This window comes from Phoca vitulina, unplaced genomic scaffold (assembly GCF_004348235.1).
Source record: "Phoca vitulina isolate PV1807 unplaced genomic scaffold, GSC_HSeal_1.0 scaffold3, whole genome shotgun sequence".
Classification (NCBI taxonomy): domain Eukaryota; kingdom Metazoa; phylum Chordata; class Mammalia; order Carnivora; family Phocidae; genus Phoca; species Phoca vitulina.
In genome coordinates, this window is record NW_022589706.1 from 64,098,099 (window position 1) to 64,123,713 (window position 25,615).

A 25,615-nucleotide genomic window follows, 5' to 3' on the forward strand; every position below is an offset into this window, starting at 1 on the left:
TTTCTTTCTTTCTTTCTTTCTTTCTTTCTTTCTTTCTTTCTTTCTTTTTCTTTCTTTCTTTCTCTCTCTTTCTTTCTTTCTTTTCTTTCTTTCCTCTTCCTTCCTTCCTTCCTTCCCCTCTTCTTTCTTTCTTTCCACTACATTGTAGTAATGGCCCTTGTAAAACATTAGGAAATGGAAGAAAGGGGCACCTGGGTGGCTCAGTCGTTAAGTGTGTGCCTTTGGCTTAGGTCATGATCCCAGGGTCCTGGGATCAAGCCCCGCATGGGGCTCTCTGCTCAGTGGGAAGCCTGCTTCTCCCTCTCCCACTCCCCCTGCTTGTGTTCCCTCTCTCGCTGTGTCTCTCTCTGTCAAATAAATAAATAAAACCTTTAAAAAAAAAAAAAAGAAGAAAGTGGAAGAAGATCAGGAAGAAAATAAACTTACTCTAATCTCAGTATCTAGAGATAAAAACCATTAACATTGTAATACAATTTTTCAGATTTTTCTATATTATTAAATATATATTACAAAATTCAGATAGCATTGCACACACTATTTTCTAATATACTTTACTCAACAAGTGTACCATAAAGCATCTAAAAATTTCTACCTAAATAGTGTTCTAAATTTCAGTCATTATTCTACCACGGCATATATTGAGAAAGAAGAACAAAGCTGGAGGTATCATAATTCCTGATTTCAAGATATACTACAAAGCTATAGTGATCAAAACAGTATGGTACTGGCACAAAAATAGACACATAGATCAATAGAATAGGATAGGAAGTCCAGAAATAAACCCATGCTTATATGGTCAATTAATCTACAACAAAGGAGGTAAGAATATACAATGGGGAAAAGACAGTCTTTTCAATAAATGGTTTTGGGAAACCTGGACATCCTATATGCAAAATAATAAAACTGAACCACTTTCTTACACCATACACAAAATTAAACTGAAAATGGATTAAAGACCTAAATATAAGACTGAAAACCATAAAACTTCAAAAAGAAAACATGAACAATAAACTCTTGGACATTAGTCTTAGCAATAGTTTTGGGGGGATCTGTCTCCTCAGGCAAGAGAAACAAAATTAAAAATAAACAATTGAGACTATATAAAAATAAAAAGCTTCTGCACAGTGAAGGAAACCATCAACAAAAGAAGAAAAAAGCTCTGAATAGAAGAAGATATTTGCAAATGTTATATCTGATAAGGGGCTAATACCTAAAATATATAAAGAACTCATATAACTCAATGCCAAAAACCCCAAACAATCTGATTTAAAAATGGGCAGAGGACCTGAACAGATAGTTTTTCCAAAGAAGACATACAGATGGCCAACAGACACATGAAAAGATGCTCAATATCACTCAATCAGGGAAATTCAAATCAAAACCACAATGGGACATCACCTCACACCTGTCAGAATAGCTAGAAAGAAGACAAAAAATAGCAAGTGTTAGCAAGTATGTAGAGAAAAGGGAACTCTTGTGCACTCTTGGTGGGAATGCAAAATGGTGTAGCCACTAAGGAAAAGTGTATGGACGTTCCTTAAAAATTAAAAGTAGAAGTACTGTATGATCCAGCAATTTTACTTCTTGGTATTTATCTGAAGAAAATGAGAATATATATTCAAAAAGACATGTGTACCCCTATGTTCATTGCAGCATTATTTACAATAGCCAAGATATGGTAAGCAACCTAAGTATCTACCAATAGATGAGGGAATGGATAAAGATGTTATCTCTCTCTCTCTCTCTCTCTCTCTCTCTCTCTCACACATACACACACACACACACACACACACACCCTGGAATATTACATAGCCATTTGCAAAAGCATGCTTGGATCTAGAGGGTATAATGCTAAGTAAAATAAGTCAGAGAAAAACAAATACACTATGATTCCACTTATATGTGGAATCTAAAAAACAAAACAGACAAACAAGCAGAAACAGAATCTTGAATACAGAGAACTAACTGGTGGTTGCCAGAGGGGAGGGAGCTGGGAGATTGGACAAAATAGGTGAAGGGGATTGAAAGGTACAAACTTCAATTTATAAAACATAATTAGTCATGGGGACGAAAAGCAGAGCATAGGGAATGTAGTAAATAATAATGTAATAACTAAAAAATAATAGTAACTATAAACTCTCAGGAATTCCTTCCCCTGTGTTCACAAAGGGATAATAGTCAGGGTTTTTCCCCCTTTATGCATACTCTTAAGTATTTCTTTTTCAAAAACCTCTTTAATGTATTTAGGAAAGCTTTCAGTAAAACCAGCGTAGTGATTCTTCTCATCTTAGAGTAGAAAAGGCATTAGTAGGTATATCTTTTTGCAGCCAGGAAAAATTACCATCCAATTAAAAAACAAAATTATGTTTAAAAATATTGTAAATTAAGGGGGCACCTAGGTGGCTCAGTTGGTTAAGTGTCTGACTCTTGATTTTGTCTCAGGTCATGATCTCAGGGTGGTGAGATTGAGCCCCACCTCGGGCTCCATCCTGGGCATGAAGCCTGCTTAAGAGTCTCTCTTCCTGCCTCCCTCTCCCTCTGCCCCTCTCCACTTGCTTGAGTGCGCATGCACGAGAGCGCACGAGCTCTCTCTCTCTCTCTCAAAAACAAAAATAAAAATAAATTAAGAATATAGTAAATTAAGACTGCTTAGGAAGTGTTCAATTTCATGATTTTAACTATATATGGAGTAACAGACTTCACATATGTATCTTTAAGTATCCACACAAAATGCTTGAAATGCTAAAAGCTTACACCTTTCAGATTACTCTGAATTTTTCTGTAAATGACCTTTAATGTTTTAGCAGTATTTGCTTTCTACGGTTAATAAGTATTATGTGGAGTTGTTTCAAAGGCCTAAGGGAAGAAATCAAATTGAAGGGAGCGGCAAGGAAAAATGTGTTAGAAAAATACTTTTTCTCTTTGGTGGCAAATTAGAAACAACTCCATCCGGCTCCTCCTTGAACCCAGTTGCACCCTAAGTGGGAGCGTTCTGAGGATTTCAGGCCAGACCTTCTTGAGTATGAACTTGGACGCTGCCACTGGACACATCAGGAAGACGTCATTATTAGGGAAGGCAACAAGAACCAAACAGAAAGGGGCTCCTGGGTGGCTCAGTCATTAAGTGTCTGCCTTTGGCTCAGGACCCTGGGATCAAGCCCCGCATCAGGCTCCTGCTCCTCAGGAAGCCTGCTTCTCCCACTCCCCCTGCTTGTGTTCCCTCTCTCGTTGTGTCTCTCTCTGTCAAATAAATAAATAAAATCTTAAAAAAAAAAAAAAGAACCAAACAGAAAGCCAAAGCATCTTAATTTACTTTCTTCTCCTCTGACTAATGTTGACCCATGCTTCCAAATGCTTTCTTCTTCATGCATTCTTTCTTTTCAATACATGCTTCCGAAACCAGGATCTCAAAGTCCAAGAGAAAAGAAAGTTTCGAGATCAAGAAAGTGAGAAAACGATGTGCTTTTAGTTCCTGCTATGGAATTACACCCAGGCAAACACTAGCTGTGGTGTTCTAAGCACAAAATACCTTAATGGGACAGTATAATAATTTGAAGAAAGTGCCAAAAACTGTGTTTTCATTTGTATTATTCTGACTTGAGAGATAATTGAAACCTTACTGCAGTTATTTCTTTTCTTTTCTCTCTCTTTTTTTTCTCTTCTTTTCTTTCTTTCTTTTTGTTTTTTTTTTTTAAATAATTCTGACTGCTTGTTTGCTCATCCTTTCTTCATTCGGAAATAAAATGGATTCGGTAAGGAGAGAAAACAGCCTTTTTTACTTTGCCATATGTTATATTTGTCATTGTCAGCTTCCCAGTGGATTCACTCTTCTTATTTTACTTCCTCTTTAGTTAAATATGATGCCCTGAGAACACGTGGGTTGTGGTGAGTGCCAAAATGTGTATTGTAAGCAAAAGTAGCAAGGAAATGAACACCAAATAGCTGAAGGTCCCTGGCCTTCTTTTATGTGGTTTGGTAGTTTAAATGCTGTGTTAGTTTAGTTTTTTCATTCAGAATTTAACTTGAACAATTGAGTTTAAAGTACCTGCGTTTATTCTTTTTTTCCCATTATTTATTTTGACTTATTACTAACTTAGTGGCCCTGTTACATTTCTCTCCCTAATAAAAATACCTAACACAAAGTAATTCTATCTGCAAGACTTCCAAATTTTCTTGCTAAGGCTAGACCTGGGAAAAAGGAGAAGGCTAGTTTTATGAAGGCGTTTTGGATGGTGCACTTTGCAGTTGGGAATATTAAAAGCAGAGGCAAGGTATAATTAGACACTGCATTTTCAGAAAATATTTTGAAAATATGGAAAAGGGAGATGGAAGGCTGGAATAGAGGGTACGGTATGAATTGGCTTGCACATACATTACTGCTGGGAATGCCACTTAGAAAGGGGAGAGCCAAAAGAGACACCATGTAGGGCTGTGGTTCAGTCTCTCCCTCTAGCTTTCCAATAAAATTGGTAGAAAGAATCTGGCATTTTTATGAACATCCTCAGACCCAGGAGACTGAAAATTAGGATTCTTAGGTACTCTAAACTACAGCTGAAAAAAATGTCTTTCCTGCTACATTTAATGGTAAGAGATTACCTTGCTTTCTTGTGGGGATTCCTCAGGGTCCAGTAATTTAAGCAAATTAAAATGCAGTAATGCATTGAGTGTACATTGAAAAACAGAGAAGTATTCTGCTACCGAGAAAGAGTTGTCAATTTGAAGATAGGCAGGACCAAATTAAAAAAAAAAATTATTGGTGCATATTAACAAAATTTTTTTCTTGTATCCTGCAACAACTTTATGATTTAAAAACTCCAAATGTGTTTTTCTAAAAATTTCTGCATCCTTTATGAGTTAACTTGTCTAATAAATACCCTCAAGAAGTTTTCTTGGTAACTTGCATCCTTGCCTTCCCTACCCCCACTATTTAAAAACCAAATGTTATTTCCTTTCTCTTTCTGAGAAAGTTATAGGTAAACAAATTTACTCTGAATATGGGATTCCAGCCATGCTGACCTCGATTGTAATTCAAGCTACACCACTCCCCAGTCCTGTGTGCAGGCTGTTTCATCTCCTCTGTGAAATGGGAATAATAATGACTACCTTGTAGGATTACTATGAGGATTAACTGAGATACTATCCATGAACTTCCCAGCCCGTGTATCTGGAGACTGGCGCTCACATTGTTAGCTCCTTTCTGATTCCCCACTAGTCTCCCTTCTTGGTTCCCCCTACCCCACAACTACCTAATCTCTAAATAACGCATACATAATTGTTTTGGAACATCAGCACGAACGCCCAGAAACATCTGTTCCTGAATGAACTCAGCACTGAATCTGGCATTGCACCCCACCTTTCACCTTGTTTAATACCTTTACGCACCACCTCCCCACCAAACACTTGAGTACACCAGGACACCAGGTGAACTGTGAAGCCAGCCGTCACGTGAGCTGAGCATTTTCTCTCAGGGTTTCAGCGGGTCTGGTTCTGCCTCAAAGACCAGATGGAGCTCATGTTGCTCCCAATTAACTGACTCTGGACATGTGGTCACTGCCATCAAGACCCACCACAAGGAGGACAGCAGTTCAGTAAAGTCTTGAACTCTATTTATAGACCACTTGAAACAAACACGTTTCTGTGAAGCCCAAGGAATCCTCCTTGAGAACACAGAAAGTAATTCACCAGTCCCAGTACTAACAGGCAATTGAAGGGAGGAAAATGCAGTAAGTCCATGTTTTTCCAGCGCTCTACAATTTACAAAGCATTTACTTCTGCTCGTTCTCCCATTTTACCCTGACACCATTCCAGGAGGTAGACAAGCAAACACTAGTAACAGATCCCCATTTTACAGATTACAAAACTGATGTCTAGGAGGTTCAATGAGTTGCTTGTGTTCATATGGCTGGTGAACGGTGGTGGTTGGAGATGGAGGGGAGAGGAAAGTGGTAAAGAATTATTTTCTGTTAGTGCAATCAACCTAAACTTCAGTAAATATTTCTTTACCTGTTAGAAAAAATACATGGGCAAGATAAATAATGTTTCAAAATGTACTTGCAAGCTTAAAATTGTTCCTTCTCCACTTCTGATAGGAAAACAAAATATGAGAAATAAGCACCCAGAGAGACGCTCCAGGAAAACATTTATAAACATGTTTGTATCTGTCTATAACATATACATATAGAATAATTATATTTTAGGCAAGAAATGCCTTCTTGAAACCTCTCCAAATTAAAATGTGCATATGTCAAGACTAATCTTGAAAAAGATGGTAGGAATTTTTATGAGAAATTTTAATTGATTCTGCCAATCAGCTCTGAATGTGTACATCTTTACCATCTTTTTTACTACGGGGGTGATTGCATAATCCCAGTTGTGCACAAAAAGCAAGACTTCACTCAAATGAATTAGTTTATGGACCAGAAATGATTTGGCTCTATACAGAATTATTTCGTCTTGATTTTGGCAAAACTTTAATTTTCTAAGACTCCTCTTTAAGTCTTGTTACCTGGAAAAAGGATATGCAAAAACTTTTTGGCCTGAGAAGTATGTCCGGGCAATTTAGAATAGCTACACTAAAATCTGTGTGTGTGTGTGTGTGTGTGTTTGAAAGAGTGAGATTATGGTTTAAAGAGTACTGCTGGGTTAGCAGATTGGCTCAGCGCCATTGGGGGATTTTCAGATTTACCGCTTCTCGGACTATTGTCTCGGCTCTGATTTATGGACTCAGAATCTCTTGAAAGGCAAAGTGTCTGGAGTTTAGGGTCTTTCCTTGTCGGTCCCTCCAATTCCCATATACTCTTTTTTTGCCCGTGTTCATCTTGTGGCGACCTTGTGAGACTCAGCGTTTTTACCTGAGCTCAGTGGCTGGGGAGCCCACCAGTGCTGGCAAGAGAGAGGGCAGTGGTTTCCATTGCTGGGTGATGGAGTCATGGGAAAAACTGCAGCGAACCAACCGAGAGTAGGACCGGAGCCGGGCTCCAGTGTGCTTTAAGCGGCTCAGGACGGAGCAGCTGCTCTGTCTCCCAGCCTGCAAGTGCTGCCTGCATTTGTCACTGACCACTGAAGTGTGTGTTTGTGCAAGGTGAGAGCTGGGGGCTTTCTCGTTAATTTGGAGACAGATCGCCAGGTATTGCTGTTTATTGTGTCTGATAATTTGGGGATGTTGATATCACCACAAAGCCAGGACCTAGACCGTGTGTGGTTTTATTTATGCCCTTGTTTTCTGTCACGATCCATTCAGTTCTCTCGAGTGTCCAAATGGTGGCAACGGATTGGACATAGTACTGTCTTACAGTGAAACGTGATCAGTTTAGTGCCGTTTTCTTGGCGTTTTTCATTAATTGCTGCTGCCAGTTAATAGAGCGGTTCATAGACAGAATTCCCGGGCTGATCTAAAAGCGTATGAAAAGTGCTTCAGACCTAAATCTGAATTGCTATTTTTGGAGCTCCTGCGGTGGTGTATTCTTTGCTTTACCCACATTTTAGTGGTTGAAACTTTGCAGAGAGCAGAGTGCCTTGGGCTCTGATTTGGTGATAAAAGTAACTGGGGAGTTTCTGGGTTTTTGCTTGTCAGAATGAGAACTTTTGCTTGGCCATTGCTGTGTGTGTGTGTGTGTGTGTGTGTGTATGCATGTGCGATTAAAAATATTCTTGAGAACCAAAAGAAACCCAAATAATACTTTGCTATATTTTAATGTACTTAAATTAACCAAATCAGCTTGTCAGGCTTTCATTATCAGCATATCTGAATTTTGGAACTTCACATTTTGAGTACATAAGGACAGTACAACTATGGTGTGCTCTTGTGAAGGTATGTGGGGGCACGGAGTCTGTACTCACTAGGAATCCAAAGGAATCCAAAATGTGCTCTGGGTAAGCTGACAGGCCTTAATCTTGTACTGCTTTTATATGTTAGCTACCTAACTGAACCTATACAAAATATGAAGGAGATACTCTGTATTCTTGTATCTAAGTACATATACAGATTTATATTTATGAAACACATGCTCTAGAAAAGGGAAACATGGGAATTTGGTATTGTATAAACAGAGTAGCAAAAAAGTTCAAAAAGCTATCAAATTTTACAAGGAAGGAAAAGGTAATACATTAAGATGAGGAATGATTATGATGGGATACCGAAAAGTACATCAACTGCTCAAATTTTTATGTCTAGTGAAAGAACAATAGCATATTTAAGGAAATTCAGAGTCAGCAGAAATGAAGCCAAGAGCAAAAATTCTTAATAAAACATGTTGTCAACCTGTCTCTGAATGTACTCGTCTGTCTTAATTAGCTTGAATTCTGTTGCCAAGATTGATAAAGTTAGAGTTAAAAAAATGCAAATTTTATTCGATTGGTTTCCATTTGGGTAGATTTTTTTTTTGAAACTAATAAAGTATAATAAGCTATATTAAAATGCAGTGAACATTAAAATTGTTCAAAGCACTTTGCAACTAATATACACTCTCAAAATCATTTGTCCCACTTTTTGCATTATGTCAGTTGGGAAGAAGGGTCTAATATTCTAAGCTAGAATGTCACCTGTTGTTACGTACACATGTACTGCTGAGTTCTTTGGACACTCTCGTCATAGTTTCTTGCTTTCAGACTGTGTTAGAGCACTATGGAATGGTGAGCCGACAACACCTGATTCTAACATGGTCATGCTTTCTGTGTGAGTTAAGAACAGCGATAGTTTTCATTTGACAGATATGGAACTTGAGGTGTACAAAAAATTGATGATTGGCCTTTCCATATTGGAACCTATCCTACCCTTTTCCGCTGCCATAATCCAAAATGTGGCTACTTTTTTAAAAAGTTTAATATGACTTAATTTCTGTGACTGAAAAGATGTGAAGGGGGGGCCTCTTACCTCTGTTTTATAGATATGACGATATCTGCATCTCTATGATGATCACAGTACAATGTGTTCAAATGTGGTGTCCATCTGTACACATGGTCACCCTCCATGCAAAAAGACTAGAAACTTAGTCATCTATTTCATGAACCATAATCAATGTAAACAGCCAAAAAAAAAAAAAAAAAAAGCCTTGGGTAGCGTCTGCGTTTATTCTTTGGATAACTAGCTTACTGCGATATGCAAAGAGGCTTAAAAAGGTTTAGAGATTATAGGTACTGACCTCAAAGTGCATGCCAGTCTGTTCAAACACATTTAGTTCTTTTTTCTTGAGAGAGAGAGAGAGAGAACGCTCAAGCACCACGGGGTGGGAGTGGGGAGTGGGGATCCTAAGCGGGCTCCACACCCAGCACGGAGCCTGACGCGGGGCTCAATCCCACAACCCTGAGATCCTGCATGACCTGAGCTGAAACCAAGAGCCAGACCCTCAACTGAGCCACCCAGGTGCCCCTCAAACACATTTACTTCTGTGCCATTAAGCTCTCCTAGCTAAAGGAAAAGATTAGCCTTTACTTATATATTTGATAAGCATCTCTAATTTTTTAGAAAGCTTAAATTTAACGTTCTGTGTTCTTGGTTTTTCTCTCCTTCTTTCGGCTTTATACTTTATTCTAGACTTTAAAATTGCAAAGTCTTTAATTACTGAACCTTCTTTCTTTAGACCTACACTCAATCTCTTCACCCTGGGCAAGAAAACAATTGTGATTTATCTCCTGGGACTGGGGAAAGACCCACTTCCCCTGAGATCAAGAGATGACTGCCCATTCTGAGCAGGAAAATGGGGTGGTTGTTGGGAAAGAATGGCTGCCAGGCAGGGTGGGAATGTCTCTTGTGCCCAGCATTTCAGCGATTCCCGTGTTCCTACACATCGAGTCTGTAACTAGACTTGGAAACCTTTATCAACAGTTGTTGACACATACCAACATAGTTACACTTTCACAAAGGCTTTTGGTAAATTGAGATTAAATGTGATTTGTAGTACATGGGGTTTACTTAAAGTGGTATCAGTAGTTTTTATGTTTCTTTACCTTAGCATTAAGGTAATTAAGTTCTCTTCTGCTTACTAACTCCACACCTCCCCCCCCCCCCCCCCCGCCCCACCAAGTAGTGTACATTCAGATGAAGTAATGGGCATTCACAAAACTTTTAACTCTTACTTCCAGATTCCTTAGTGTAAGCCTGGGTTATTTGGCGATAAGAAACTTGGAAAGCAGGGTTTGTGATATGACTATTCCTCTGTTAGAATATCCCTCTGAGGCCAAAAAATGTCCTGACAGTCACAGGCTCCTTAGTGGGCCACTGGACTTTGAGAACTAGGCAGCTGGAGTTAGAGCATATGGCAGCAGGTGATTCTCCCTTGGAGACAGAGACTAAAAACATTGTCTACAATCTGCTCAAAGGGTCTCATTATTTGTCTTGAATCCAGGGTCTACAAAGGAAATGGAATGTGTATAGTCTGGTTGTTAGAAGATGGATTCAAATTGTGACTGCCTGTCATCCTTGGCCACCATAGGAAATACCCACCAACGTAACTTATCTCAAATATGTATTTTACAAGCCATGCAATTCCTGTTTTTTTTTTTTTTTTTAAAGATTTTATTTATTTATTTGAGACAGAGAGAATGAGAGAGAGAGAGCACATGAGATGGGGGAGGGTCAGAGGGAGAAGCAGGCTCCCCGCTGAGCAGGGAGCCCGATGCGGGACTCGATCCAGGGACTCCAGGATCATGACCTGAGCCGAAGGCAGTCGCTTAACCAACTGAGCCACCCAGGCGCCCCTCCTGTTTTTTTTTTAAACCTTAAAATTATTTTTGCCAGGGCAGACTTCACATCTGATTCTAATGTCTATCAGGTTCCGCCTTTCAGCTACTCTCTAGCATATACCACAAATAATTTTTTAATGCTAATAACTAGTTAAACTCTTCACATTCTAACAGCCAAATGATTCTCATCAATATGTAATTCAAATAATCATGAGACAATGTATTTACAACTTCCAAATATTTCTAATGGCCAAGAAACCATCAACAGGAAATCATTGCCAAGTTTCTTATTACAGGTATATTGGATATTAAGGGAATGTTCAAGAATTCTACTCCAACATAACAAAATTAATAGAAAGAGACTTTTATATGCTCCCTTCTGATAGAGTACTTTAAAGGTCAACCTGCCTTGAATATTTTGATGATAAAGTATACAACACTGGAGGCTATCCCTTCCCTATTCTCTTGTAGAATGGGGTTTCGCTAGACTGATAACTCTTAGAAGAGCATGTCAGTGTGTGAAGAGGGATTATTTTGTACCTATAAGACGATCTCTTTTTCTTTATGTTTATGTAAGAACTATGCTTTTCAATGCAAGTTTTATTATTTATGTATAGTGAGACCAATAGATCAGGAGATGATTATCATTGAAAAGATAGTTTGTGACTCACAGTTCCCAAGGAGGAGGCACAGCATGCCATGGGGTGGGGGTGGGGGCACTTGGGGAAGCACCAGGCAAAGCAGGGTAGGCAAGTTTAGGATTGGCTAGTTTGAATAATTTCAGTAGGCTCTGGGGTATTAGGGACTGTCTCTAGTTGTCTGGGTACCTGGCCCTGAGGTGGTGAGGGCGGATGGATAGTGTCCCAGAGGGAGAGCCTTGTAAGAGCCAAAAAAGGCGTTAGGTTATGAGCTCTGGATTGGTTTATTTGCATATGAAAGGTATGCTCGTAGGTAGGCCTTTTTACTATCTTTAGAAATTAGCTAACCATGGGAAGGGCAGTCTCTCCAGAGTCAGCAGGACCCCAGAAGTCAAAGCATCCGAAGTATAGAAAATAAGAAGACATAACTAAAACAAATGAACACTCCCAAACAGGAATAGATTACTTAATATCATCTTGCCAAGTGTGGTGTTTACCTGGTTAGTCCATTATGGACAACAATCTCTTGACACCAAATGCTCCCTATCGATTCAGGCAATCCTCCTAGTGAATTTCACAGATGTTTCTGTTTCATTACTTTGGTTTATAAATTCAGTGCTTTAAAACAACAAAAGGGTTGAAAATAACTGAATCCTCTTTACTGAATAATTAGGTATATTTTCCTTGTCCTACACCGCTAGGTGTCCTACACGATATTACTTGATTTAGAGACTAACAATTAATGCTACCATATTAGGGTTCTGGTAAAACTTCTTTTTTTATTTTGTTTTAACACTAGAATTATTAAAGGATAACTTTGTCTTTGCAACATTCCCCATTCACCTTTGGCTGGGATCATCCTTTGGCACACAATAGTTAATAAATAATTGTTAAATGAACAATTAAATGATGAAATCAACCAAACTCATTAGCAGAATTTTCTTCACATTCCTTAAAAAGCCTTTTAGACTGTTTCCAGTCTGATTTTCATAATAATGAAATTCAGAAAAAAAGGAGTAAAATTGATGATTATTTTGTTCAAACAAAAGTTGAACCTCCTATCATTTAAAAACATCCATAGCCAAACGTGCCTTTATAAGCAAACATAAAATGTGACATGGGACATGCATAAATTGAGTAGCAATTCAGTTTCAACTGAATTGGCAAATGTAACTCATAATGTCCCTATTCCTCAAGCCATCAACAATGTACAGAGAGATCAAAGAACTGTTCATAGTTGAATAGGATAATTAGTTTATCAAATTAGAGTAGATAAACATGTGCTAAAAATAGTCCATAATCAAGGAAGGACAAACCTCAGAAATATGGCATTTCCCCCTTGCACTATTTCTCCTTTCCATTTTTAAACATTTAGGAAAGAAGAAAGCATATGTATGGTGTTTCAGTGGAATGGATTTTTTTTTTTACTCCCTATTTAATTTCTCCATTCCACTTATTGGAATTCCTTGCAGGAATTTAGTGTGTAATAAATATGTAGCTTAAAAACAGTGGGGAAGGATGAATGAGTCGACAATAGGTATTGGTACAACTAGGTAGCCATTTAGGGAAAAAAATGTTTATTCCTTTACTCCAAAATAAATTCTAGAGGAGCTGAAGATTTAGATGAAAATTATGAAACAATATGCATGGAAGCAGAAGGCTTTGGTGTGCTAACTTGCACAGAGTAGATGCTATACCGACCACGTCCGTAAGCAGCTGTATGCAGGGGCAGAGATGGCGTTCTGCCACTTGGAAGGTACTTAGACTTGATGGCCATGACAGTTATTACCATAGCAAAAGGGAGGCATGTCCACATGGTCCTTTCTCTGTACCATCTGCCCCCCATCCTCTATGTCATTCAGGCACCCAAGTTTCTGAGATGAAGGAAAGCAAAGATATAAATGTAAATCTGATTTCTTTTTTAATTCCAGAGCATCATGATGCTTTATGTTTTATCCTGGAGCCAGACAAGTGTTAGGAAAAAACTGTAGACTGGTTTCCTTCTCTTAGTTCTTCTGATTCCCAAAGCTGGCATTTGATTGAGGCCTCAAAGTAACAACACTCTCTCTGGTATCGGCAGGTTTCTGGTTTATGATTTCCATTGGTGTGACAAGGGAATGAGACACTGTCAGCTGCACGCTGGCCCTTCTGAGTTGTTAATTAGACTAGATTGAACCCATTCAAGGGGCATGTGCTTGGTGGGAAGCAGGAGGGCTTCCGCTGGAAAGCTTTTTCCTTAGGGTCTGTGGAGTCTCCCCTTTTTCACTTCCTATTCCTCTAGTTGATTTCTTTATCCTGGCATTCCTCCCCTTCCATGACCTCTCATACCGCCTCACACCGTCCTCTGACCTGGATAAAAGAAACACTTATGTCATTCACGCTAGGTTTCTCAGACTGGCAGGCCGTTAGGAGCAATGTGCAATGTTCCTAGCAACAGATGAAGGCAAATCCACAGCACTTCAAAAGCCTGCAGGCATTGAAAAACCACAGAGGACTACCTAGTTATATTTGAAACTTCTGCTTTGTGGATATGTATGTATTAGTTAAGAAACCTAGAAAATTTTTAAAGTATTTTTTTGGTTTATTTTTAATAGAAACATGGGAGGTTTCTAAAACAATCATGATGAATTTAGTCAAGACGCTGAGAGTGAAGGCCAAATGTGTCTAGCTAAAATCTAAAAGTAGGGCATATAAAGTTCACTGGCAGTCACAGGAAGGTGATTTTAATTACCAGGAATAGCTTATATGTGTTAATAACACAAGCACTGGGGCAGTTAGATCTGTTTTGAAATCCATGAACAAGTTGTTTGACCATGGGAAAGTTATTCAACCTTTTAAGTTTCCTTTTTAACATCTGTACTATTAATATAAATCACATATTTTGAGGTTAAAATGACAAAATACGTATGTGAATTTGTCTATAGTAGAGGAAGTCATCAAAAGCTAATCAGTATAGATTATAAATGGAGATGTTTTAGCAAATAGGACTGCCATGATTTTGTGGAGAAGTGAATTTTTTTCTAGATCAGGAAAAAGGATGAAGTTGGAAAAAGTTAGTGGGGAGAATAAGGCAAAAAATAATGAGAGATAAAATAGGGAAAATCTATCACAAAAAGTGGATCTGATTACCATTGTGTAACTTCCTTCCATGGAAGCTAACACAATATGTTACTCATAGTGCACCCTTATTTATGTTTGAAGATTGAATGAATAAAAGAAAGAATGAGACAGTAACAGTAATGGTGGAGGGAACTGGAAAGTTGTATAAAAGAATGTTTTAAAACACCCCTAAGATGTTCTATCTGAAGTACACTGTGTTTGTCAGATTTATCTAAAAAAAAAAAAAAAAAAAAAAAAAAAATGAGCCACCAAACCAAGAAGAACAGGTATGTTAGTTACACAGTATGTGCTTTATCATAGTCCATAAAGTGAAAAGAGTGATTCTTTGAACATGCAAAGGAATGACACACCTGTCAAATCAGAGAGAAAGAAACCTATGAAGTCAGCATGGTTTCTGGTAGAAGTCAAAGGTGAACCCAGAGCCCGAACTGGAAAGAACATTAATCTTAAAGAAATGTCAAACTGAGATGAGGACCTCAACCTAGAGATCATTTAGCATTTGGTTTGAGGGTCAAAGAATTATCATCCCTTGCTTTGCTTTATTTAGTTTCCCCAGGCCTTGCCCATTAAATGTCAATAACTCCCTCCATTTATTGTGAACACTCAAACACTCCTCTGCTTTTCCAAATTCTCCTCAAAGTAGTGTTCCCACCCCCCAGTTGGGAACCACAGAGAGTATAAAAAATAAGACGAACTATATTCAGAAGTGGCCACGTATCCAAGAACTTCACATCCTTGACTTTCATGGATCTTGGAAGCATGTTTTTTGGTTTTGGTTTTTGTTTTGCTATTTTAAAGTGAATGCAAAGGTCTATAATGCCTTTTAAGTAATTTGTCCTTTTGCTGAGGAATGTGCTTTGAATCCTGTTTGTTATAAAACTGATTTGGACGGACTCATCACTTAACTAGTGAGTGAGATTAGCTTACCTCATGCTTGCCTACACCTTTGCATTTAAGTCTGTGTGGGCTGTTTTTCCTACTTGTATTCATTGCCAATTTAATTACTCTCATAATACGGTTTTCAGAAACAAACAAACAGACTTTGTTTCATTGTACAAACTGCGTCTGAAAACAAAGGCAATTGGTAGGGCTGCTAATGAAGCGCAAAGGATGCGAAGAGGTAATATTAAATGGAAATTCATAGACAAGAGCAGTTTTGAATAAATTATGGAATTCAGCTTTGGCAGTATTAGTAACCTTTGTCAAAATGTGTTCACCATATGTGCCATAAAACAACAGCAATAACAGTAGAAAAGTGGTTTGTAAATTGTTTTAATGCCTTTATAATTGACTTTAGGTCTATATTTACAGAATTATTAAGGGGCCACTCCACGTTTTTAGTTATGTTCCATTTTCTGAAGAAAATGGTATGTTATAGAAGTATTTGAGAATTTAGAGATTCACAAAAATCTCAAGATATGTTCCTTGAGCGTGTTAAGAGTCAAATTTGTTGGTTCCTAAGGGGAACAAACAAAAGATACCGTGAATGGTAGATTTAACTGTTTCACGGTTAACACCTGCAGTAGCCATAGGACTAATCCAAACTTTCCTCTTTGGCAAACCTGAGAAACATGACCTACCCCTTCGTGTTACCTTATCTGTGTGTGGGATGTTGTTCTCACATTCCTCACATTGTACTAAGTTTAGTGGTGCACTGAAATTTTCTGTATGTGTCAGAGAGGAGAAACAGAAGAGTGTCAGGACAAAGTTGTGAATACAGTAGCTGTATTATTTTCCTACGGCTGTCAGAACAAAATTCCATAAACTGGGTGGCTTAAACAACAGAATGTACTGTCTCACAGTTCTGGGGGCCAGAAGTCTAAAATCAAAGTGTTGGCAGGTCAGTGCTCCATCTGAAGGTGCGAGGGAACGATCTGTTCCAGGCTTCTTTCCTAGCTTCCTAGTAGCTTCAGGCATTTCTTAGCTTGTAGATAGCTGTCTTCTCCCTATGTCTTTTCAACATCTTCTTTCTGTGAGTGTCTGTCTCGAATTTCTCCTTTTTTCTTTAAAGATTTTATTTATTTGTCAGAGAGAGAGAGAGAGAGCACAAGTAGGGGGACCGTCACGCCAGAGGAAAAAGCAGACTCCCTGCTGAGCAAGGAGCCTGATGCGGAACTCGATCCCAGGACCCGGGGATCATGACCTGAGCCAAAGGCAGACGCTTAACTGATTGAGCCACCCAGATGTCCCTCGAATTTCTCCTTTTAATAAGGATACCAGTCCTACTGGATTAGGACCTATTCTGTTGATCTCATTTTAACTTAATCATTCCTGTAAAGACCGTTCCTATTTCCAAATAAGTTCAGTATCTGAGGTACTTGGGGTTAAAACTTCAACATATCTCTTGGAGTGGGGGGAGGGGGGCACAATTCAATTTATAACCTTGGCTCAAAAGAGGTGATAATAAGGAGAGATCCTAGGAAAATTCAGAATGCAGGGCTGGCTGCTCCATGACCTCCACACTCTTCACGATGTGGTCAGTGGATCACTATCACCTCGGAGCTGGTTAGGAATGCAGAACCTCAAGCTCCATCCTAGGCCTCCCAAGTCAGAATCTGCATCTTTACCTATATCCCCAGCTGTTTCATTAATGCATTAAAGTTTGAGAAGAGCTATTGTAGCTCATAGAATAAGAACTTCATTCTCAAATGCCAAGAAAGAGAACCAAAAAAAAACAGTGTTTATGTGCAGAGGCCCCATTAATATGTACACATAGCAAGCAGAAGCCATTATTCCAGCAGAGCTACGGCACAGTCATTTGTAAAGGAAATATTGATCGCAGGCTAATTTTAGGAATTAAATTTCAATTATCATTAATTTCCCTTACTGTAGATTATCCCTCGGGAGTGAACTCAGAAGATCATCATAAGCAGAGATAGCTCAATTTCTTGTTCCTACACTTACTTTGTTTATGTAAATTGCTTCTTTTCTGCCAAACTGGTCTACAATATGAGTTGACCTAGCTAGCTGAGTCATACAACTTAATCCTGAAATAAGGCCCTTTGAGGCAACAACAACAACAACAACAACAAAAATTTTCCAGCACCGGGGAGAAGACATTTGAGTTTATAGCATCATCTTCTAAGTGATAAAAAACACGTAAAGTCTTGCCTAACTAATTTCTCTGCCTTCTGGTCCCGTAGTCTTTGGCACCCCTAAAAGTGTAATTCAGCCAGAAATTGTAGTTGTAGGGTCTATGTTACATGAAGACAAATGGAAAGATAAAACTTTAAAATAAAGGAGGCAGAGTTAATTGTCCTAGAGTCAGCTTCGGCAAATGCTTATTATAGCAGGGGAAAAATATGGCTTCCTGAGATGGAGTCTGAGGGCATGTTCTCATGGGCTTGGGGACTCGAAGTGACATATGATTGCCCACAGAATTAAAATATGCTCAGGAGGAATCTGCTGCTCTAAAATCCAGGATATCAGCCAGTATGCACCATGAACCATATTCTGGTTGCATTAAAACTGCCATGTTGTGGATAATATTGTACATAAATTTCCCTATATGGGAATGAACCTTTGAAACTGAAAATTAGAGAACTCTTGATAACATTTGGACCCTCTTCTCTTGATACCTATACTTGGTTAGATTCCTAGATAAGCACTGGCATTTCTGATCTGTTAGCTCTATCTATTTATTAAGTAGTAAAACCGTACTCTGAAAAGTTATTAGCGCCATGATTTAATTGTCTTGATGATCCTTTCTGCTAACATTCTTTCTTGAATTTGAATTCATTCTTTCTTGAATTTGAAGAATGTCAAGACGGAATAGTGAACATGTAGTTTTACTGTGCCAGCCACTTTCCTGAGTGCCTTGTCTACTTAAATATACTTAATTCTCACCACAGTGTTATAAATTGCAGATGAGGAAATTGTGCACATGAGGGAATTGAGGCAGACAGAGGTTACATAAGTTGCTAGTCAGTGTTGTCCAAGTCAGAATTCCAGTTCCAACTTGAGAGGCCTGTGCATAACCACTGTGGATACCGCCTCTCAAGAGAGACATGTAATCATTCTGAATATCTCATTAGAAGGTCAAAATAACTATTTAAAATGTGTTTTTAAAATCTTATATTGCAACAGAGAATTACTACTGCAGATGTGACCCCTCTTCTTTTGGAACTGTGACCTTCCTCAAGTGATATATTTTAGGTACATTTCCTTTCAGTTATAAACCAAATAAATGTTTTCCTTACCCCCCACCCCCTTGGTTCCATACCTTCTCCATTTAGCTTTGCCATGTACCTGCTGCCTCCTTTATTCACATGAGAATGCACCTTGGATGTTTCTGCTCTTCCTCTCTTTGCTTCTGCCTCCAGCTGAATTGAACTCCTCACTTTTATTCGCTGTTGTTGTTCTGGCCTATATGCGGTTCTGAGAAAATCATAGGCCATTTGCCACAACCTGAACATTGTCCGTGGCATTCCCACAAACAACTAATTAACTTAAGTGGCATGTAATAAATTTTTTTTAAAAGATTTTATTTATTTATTTGCCAGAGAGATAGAGAGCACAAGTAGGCAGAGAAGCAGGCAGAGGGAGAGGGAGAAGCAGGCTCCCCGCTGAGCAGGGAGCCCAATGCAAGACTCGATTCCAGGACCGCGGAATCATGACCTGAGCCGAAGGCAGCTGCTTAACCGACTGAGCCACCCAGGCGCCCCTGTAATAAATGTTTGATGCCTGCTTAATTCCAGAAGGAAGGGGAAACATGACAGTGACAATGAACTAAACATAGTAACTACTCCTATTGCTTTGGGGAATCATAATAAAACAAGATAGACTCAATTGAAATAGTTGCACAGATGATCTTAAACATGAAGAATAGCAATTTATAAATATGTATTGCTTAGCATAGTCCTTACTTCCAAGTACCTTTCTCAAAGAGGAAAGTGTATTCTTGATTAAAATTTGGATATCAGAGGGTAGAAACTTTCTAGTTGTCCATACCTTTTTATCGATATTATTTATCCAAACTTGAATCCCTGATAACAGAGTTTATGTTGACACAGAACCTCTTTATCACTGCAGATGAAGCTTTAAACCTGCATTTGTCTGATTATAATTCCAAATTTTTTAAGAATAAAATGATTTTGAGAATACAGTAATTTCACTCTGTTGACCAAGAAGATGCAAAATAAATGCTTTTAACTGGAGTTAATTTAGAAGCTATAAAGTACATTTGTCAAGAATTCAGTGACCTATATTAAGTTGGGGAAAACAGAACAAAACAAAAATAAAAAACACATGACAGAATAAACTAAACTTTGAAAACAATACTTCAGAAAACTAGTGCCGGGGCACCTGGGTGGTGCAGTCAGTTAAGCATCTGACTCTTGGTTTCGGCTCAGGCCATGATCTCGGGGTCATGAGATGGAGCCCTGCACTGGGCTCCATGCTTAGCACAGTCTGCTTGAGATTCTCTCTCCCTCTCCCTTTGCCCCTTCCCCTGCTCATTATCTCTCTCTCTCAGATAAATGAATAAAATCTTAAAAAAAAAAAAAAGGAAGAAAACGAGTGCTAATTTCACAATTATTCAAGGGACATGAGGAATCATCTTTCCTGAACTGCATTTTAAATCTTGCTTTAAGTAGTGAGCTTGTGTAATTAAAGGCCATGAAGAAGAGATACACGTCAGAGTAGACACTGAGCCCAGCAGCCAGGCAAGGTGTGACGAAGTGAGTGGCCCAATAGTGGCCCTGCGCACATAGCATTAAACTCACTATTCTAATTCCAGTTTATATCTCAGGGCTAGTTATCAAAAATTGTATGAAATGTGTGAAGAGGAACTTTTTTTTGATCCATAAAACGTTACGAAAATGAGTTTCAAATGTGAAAGGCAGTAGGGATCTTGCAGTTCTCATCTTTTTCTCAGTGATGCATTCATTCTAGCATACATTTCTTTATTTCGTCATGCTTCATGGTCCTGAGGTAGAACGTGTTGCAGAACTTTCTGTTGTAATTGATTTCATGGCAGTTTTAAGACATGTGATGTTTGGTTAATATGAATGAGAAACAAATATTCAAAAGCTAATGTTTTAAACTCCGTTGAAATAAATATACATTTTTCAACATTGGTATAAAGTTGGTTAAAATACATAGTTTTCAAGATGCATGCCTCTGTGCCTTTTAATACAAATTCTTATGTGTCCAAATGATGTTATTTACTGAAAATGGGAAGTATGGGTAGATTTTTAAACTCTGAAACCAACTACTGATGCCTCCTATTTTAAGCAAATATAGTACATTACAAAATTTCCTATTTCTACCAGATGGACAAAAGTAGAGGGTGTTATTTTCATCTGTAACAATAATTTCATATAATTCCACATTTTTCAAGATAAGTTCTTCAAGGAGGAAGTAGTAATGGAAGAACTCTCTTTTGGGATTCCTTGGACACCAATAATTTGGGGCTTGCATGTGATTGAGATGATAAAAATAATTACACTAGACCTTTGTTTATCCAAATACAACTCTATGAAGTGGTCATAGTATCCTTTCTACTTTATAGCAAAGGAAACACCAGAGTTTTAAAGAGATGGAATTACTTCTCCAACTATCAAATAGCAGAGTCTAGGTCCAAACTCAACTAGCCTTGAGACCCAAGAGGCCAGGGGCTCTTATATCAACCCTCCTCAGTTCAATTTTATAGCCTTCCAAGGAGCCTCCTGCTGAAGCCTCGACCTGTGTAACACTGCTGAATGAAATGCTTTTCCTGAATGTGTTCCATATATGGGTATGCACAGGTGGGGCAAAAGGAAGACATTCTCACCTGTGTTTCAGACAAATTTGGCTTTACGTATATTGCCATGTACATAAAAATCTACCAATTGTATATTAGACTTCTGTGTCCACTTTCATCTGAAGAAAAATTTCTACTAAAAACAAACAAAAATAAAAGAACAAACAAAATTACCGCTATAATGAAAGAAAATGATAATATTAATAATGTCTAACACATATGTACGACTTATATAAGCCAGGAACTATTCCAAGTAATTCTTATTGCTACCCACTGAGATAAATTCTATTACTTTCATTTCATAGACCAGGAAACAGAAGAGGTTAAATGACTTACTCAAGGTCTCAGCTCGTAAGGAATGCAGATAGAACTAGAATCCAGGCAGTCTGGCTTCTGAATCTGGGCTCTTAAACATTATGCTATGCATCCTCCAAACTGTGGATAATAATAATAATAACATTAAAATAATAACAAAAATAATAAATAATATAGTTCTCACTACATACCAGGCTCTATTATAAGCTTTTACACACAAGCCTGCTTATGTGGCCCTTTCCTCTTATGTAAAAGAGAGGAAAAAAGAGCAGGAATATGCCTCTGAAACAATAGAATATTTCAGACATAATAAAAAATGGGTTGCCTGTTGAACATATATCCTATATGTAATGTACTTGAGTGATATAAAAGGAGATGCATGTGTACCCCTCAAGAGGAAATTTCAGGGTTCTTTTTTTAAAATAAATGCATAACTAATATCATTCGGGTGTTTGGTGATTGCTTGCGCCTGACCCTGACTCCTCAGTTGAGTGCAGTAGGAAGTAGATGGGAACTTAAGGCCCATGTTTACTCTATGTGCAAATCCAGCTCTCTCTTTCATGTGGATGAGGTTAGAGTACAGGCTCTGGAGTCAGGACATGACGATTCAAATCCTGGCTCTGTCTCTGCTACCCGGGTGATGCTGGGCAAGTAACTTAACCTTTGTCTCTTAGTGGCCCCATCCACAAATTGGAAGGAGTCATATTTTACATATCATCTGGCTGTCTTGAGGGCTAAACGATGTAAAACATTTTCGTTGTTGTTATTACAACACAATAAATGAAGTCCTCCAGGTCCGTGATATAAAAGCTCATATAAAACTTTACAAAACTGCTACTTTACCTCGATCTAGTGCCATAAAGTGAGGCGCAATAAAGAAAAACAAGTCATGAATTCAACCCATGAGGAGAACTGGCAAGGCGCATTATATACACATCAGCTGTGGCAAAAATAAGTCAACATTGTTTGTAGAAGGCCTGTGATGTCTGGATTACCAGCTGTCTGGAGAAAGGAGAACATAGCTTCCTTTTTTTGTTTAATGTGATCTGCCAGCCAGCTGGTATTGGGGGGAGAGTAAGGGAGCGCATGCTGAGGGAGCCTCCCTCTGTGCCAAGTGCATTGTGTACCTTGTCTCTTCTGGCCCTCCCAACTTAATAGTCAGATGGCATCACTACCCCTGGTGCACACACATGGGAGCCTGAGACTTAGGCAGGGCAAATAGCCCAGCCAAGAACCCACAGGTAGTAAACGGATTCTGATTGCAAATTCAGTCAGACCATACTGTTGACAGCTCTTGATAATGCTAAGTAGACTCACCATTAACCAGTCGGAGTTAGCACTAAAAATCAAAAATTTCATATTAAGAAACATCACATATTACATTAAGGTATTTAAAAAATTGTATGATCTACAAATGCTTATTTGTAAATGGCCTCTAGTTTTTTCCCATTAATAATTTACCCCAAAGTGTCTGTGGCTTTCATTTCCATTTGTTCTCTCCCTTTATAACTCTTCATATTTTTTCCTTATTCCAAAACTGTAGAAGGGATGAATATTATGTACCCGAGTAAGAAACTTTTAAGTGTATGAAAAAAATTTAAAATGCACAAGGTTAGAAATATACTAGACTTCCTTCCTGTAAGTATCCATAGGAAATGAACCCCGGGAAAGTGTTAAATTTGTCATTATTGAGTCAAATATACAAGGTACTATTAGAATTTTTATGACTGCCTATAAGTTTTTAAAAGATTAGGTTGGTGGTATAATAAGATTTTCTGTTTAGGTTGATACTGCCACTAAAATGCTAGATTAGTCAGATAGTTCTTTTATTTTTTCTATATGTCTAATACTGTAAAAATAGATTAACAGAATTCGTACCGGGCCATTTGTCAGGAAACCTGCGTTCTAGTTCTATGTCCTGTCATTATCCATGATTTACAGGTAAGGAGAGATTAAAGAGCTAATATCCAAATGCAAATGCAAATAACAGGAAAAGCAAAAAGAACTCATGATAAAAAAAAATTTGATAGTAGATTCATAATTTTGAACTTTAAATCCTTTGACTCATCCATTATAGACCAGAAGACAGATATTCCTTAGCTAACGTTCATATTCCTTAGCTAATAAGTTAATCAAGTTTAACCAAAAAGAATACCAAAAATGTTTGACCACTAATTCCAACTGATCGAATAAATCTGAACTCAGAGATTGGTGTATAGGAAAAATAAGAAAAAAAATAAATTTTCCTTATAAATAACTTTATATTTTATAACTTTATATAAATTTGTGTATATTCATGGATAGACATTTTATGGAAAGTTTGTTCATTCAAAGCTAAACCTTTCTCATGAATCAACGTTTTTCATGGGATTTTAAGTAATGCTGGAGGGAAATTTTCTCTAGCATGCTTTGTTCTGTAGAATTAATAGTGCAAATCGAATATGACATGGAAGTTATTACAGTAGTATTAGATGGAAAAGATAGGCAACTGTAACTAGAGTAAAATTTAATTGTTTTCAGGATAAAAATTTTTCTACATTGTTTTGTGTTCCTAGAATGAGAAAAAGATGTATGTGCGCATGTGTGCACACACACATGCATGAGAGCATGTATGTGTTCATACGTGTACGTGTTTTGTGAGTGAGCAGGGTGGAATGGGAATGTGAGTATTGACACTGGCCTTTAAAAAAAGAGTAAAACATTCTATTCTATGAGATTACATATATATTGAACTTAGCACATTAAGGTGTGTTACAGAGATGGGGGATTAATTCGTGTTAAAGGTATAAATAAATTATAAATTGTTATAAATTTAGTCTTCAAATCACTTTCACTTAAACTCAAGCCTAATGAACAAGGGCTTCATCTCTAACAAGCATCTGAGAAAGTACATTGGTGTATGAAGTTGAAGGCTTACAGTAAGTCAATAGAATCAATTTACAATAAAATCATATTTTACCATGGCAAAAATATAATTTTGTCAAAATAAAGAGTGCTATGAAATATCTGAGAAACCCATTTGTTTGTAGAAAAATAAACATAAATTAGAAATTTTTTGCAGTTTAAGCTATTGACTATAATGCAATATTCTAAAATCATTGACTATGTATTACTGATTTCTGTTACAATCTATTATAGAAGCTGATGTTGATGCAAAATGTACATTGAACTATGTCTTTTTTACAGCCAAATGTGTGAAATTTTATCACTTAGACATATTTTAATTAGGTGCAGAATAATTAAATAGTATGGATTATACGAAGAGCCCCAAAATGTGGTAAGCAGATGACATGTTTTTAAATCTTTCCTTGCTTATGAAAACGTAACAATGGATCCTAATTGTTTACTTTCTTTGGGTAAAGAATAAATGAGATGACATACATAATACATAAGCTTCTCCCTAGAATACTATAGATTATTCATTATCTTTATTGGCATTGCTGTTATTAGCAGTTTAGTATTATTATAAGTTGTTACACAGAATGGTACAATAGGGAAACTTTATAAAATGGATTTAGGACTTTATAAGAAAGAAAAAATGGTTGAAGACTGACATAAGATCCTAGAGATACAGACTCTCCAACAGAATCTGCTGGTTGAAGGCGAGAACCTGGCCGTGCTACTGTTTGTTGCATCTCTTGGCCATGGCTCTGTACCCAACGTCACATTATAAGCCATTAATAAATATTGATTGCGTGGATGTATAAAACATCTTCCCTAAATTACTAAGTGTTAACTTAAGCTTCTTTGTAGTGGTGTTTTGAGATTAGGGGATTAAATAAAAACATTTTTAATCTTCCTTCGATTCCATTGTGTAGTTGTTAGTAGGAATTTACACACTCACACACACATCATAAACACAGTTTTTTGCCAACTAAAAAAAGTACTTAAGCCCTGTATTTATCTAAAGGAGTAGATAAGAGGATATTTTAGACCTTTCCTAAATAATGGCTTGAATTGTGTCCCATATAAATTATAATGGCAGTTGTGCTTTGTGTTTTAGATAGTTTATGTGGTAGTCAAGGTCTAGGAAATGTTTATTCGTATAATGAGATTGTTGGTGCACCTCAAAATTTTTTTTTTTTAATTTCAATTTTTGGTCCAGTTGTAATGTGTTGAA

At 37.6% G+C, this 25,615-nt stretch overlaps 1 protein-coding gene across 3 annotated transcripts in view; it reads left to right on the forward strand.

The window, feature by feature from the left end:
- Positions 1-25,615, forward strand: part of ARHGAP24 (Rho GTPase activating protein 24) — a 749,428-nt gene that overhangs the window by 580,129 nt on the left and 143,684 nt on the right. Inside the window, exon 1 of one of the 3 annotated variants that reach the window (XM_032400719.1) lies at positions 6,843-7,081. The exons of the other annotated variants lie outside the window; for them this stretch is intronic. The gene's annotated coding sequence lies outside the window, so the exon portion shown is untranslated. Of the gene's footprint in view, positions 1-6,842; positions 7,082-25,615 lie in introns of those variants that run through there. 3 annotated transcript variants of the gene reach the window in all.